Source organism: Trachymyrmex cornetzi, unplaced genomic scaffold, assembly GCF_001594075.2.
Source record: "Trachymyrmex cornetzi isolate Tcor2-1 unplaced genomic scaffold, Tcor1.1 scaffold1999, whole genome shotgun sequence".
Taxonomy (NCBI): Eukaryota; Metazoa; Arthropoda; class Insecta; order Hymenoptera; family Formicidae; genus Trachymyrmex; species Trachymyrmex cornetzi.
In genome coordinates, this window is record NW_017296634.1 from 27011 (window position 1) to 28157 (window position 1147).

A 1147-nucleotide genomic window follows, 5' to 3' on the forward strand; every position below is an offset into this window, starting at 1 on the left:
CACCAGCGATAAGAAGGAGAAGCATATCAATCTCCTGTATCTGCAAGATCCGCGCGACGACAATGTGGGCCATTTCGCATGGATCAAGAATCTGTCGCGCCTCGCAACTTACCAGGAAAAAAAACAAGAAATATTTCTGCGATCGGTAAGTATTATAAAAAAAAGTAAACATAATAAGAAAAAACAATATGTAAAAAATAATTTCTCTATTTACAGATGCTTGCATTACTTCGGCTCGAGCGAGAAATTGCAGATCCACAGCCAGGACTGCCAAAAACTGAACGATTGCGCTATCCGCCTGCCGAGCGAGAACGACAGATAGCTCGAATTCAGCAATCACCGCAACCAGGAACGTGTGCCGTTCGTCGTCTACGCTGACCTGGAGTGTGTCCTGCGGAAGACGGAGCCCGACAAGGTAGACGTGTCAACATCGTACGCGTATCAGCGGCACAAGGTATGCAGTGTGGGCTACTACGTGCGTTGCTCGCACGACAACTCGTTGTCGTCATATCACTTCCGTCGCGACGAAAATTGTATAGCGTGGTTCACCGAGGAACTCAGAAGTTTAACGCATCGCGTCAAAGATGTTATATCCGCCAACGTGTCCATGGAAGCGTTATCCAAGCATCAATGGGAGGCGTACCGCAGCGCGACGCGTTGTCATATTTGCGATAAGCCGTTCGCGTCGGACGATACGCGGGTCCGCGATCATTGTAATCTAACCGGTAGATACCGCGGTCCCGCGCATTCAAATTGCAATTTAAATTATAAAAATTTGATGTATATTCCAGTTGTATTTCATAATTTATCGGGGTACGACGCTCATTTCATAATCAAAGAAATAGCTACCGCGTACGATGGAAATGTAGATGTATTACCGATTACGAAAGAAAAATACATATCATTCACGAAACATATCGATAGCACCAAAGACAAAAATGAAAATCATTTTCAGAAAAATTGCGTAAAATTAAGATTTATTGATTCTTTCAAATTTCTCAGTACAAGTTTAGAAAAATTGGCGTCGTATCTCGATAAAGACATATTAAAAATTGTACGTTCCGAATTTACAACATTATCGGATGAAGAGTTTGAATTACTCACGCGAAAAGGTGTATTTCCATATGAATACATTGACTGCGTCGAT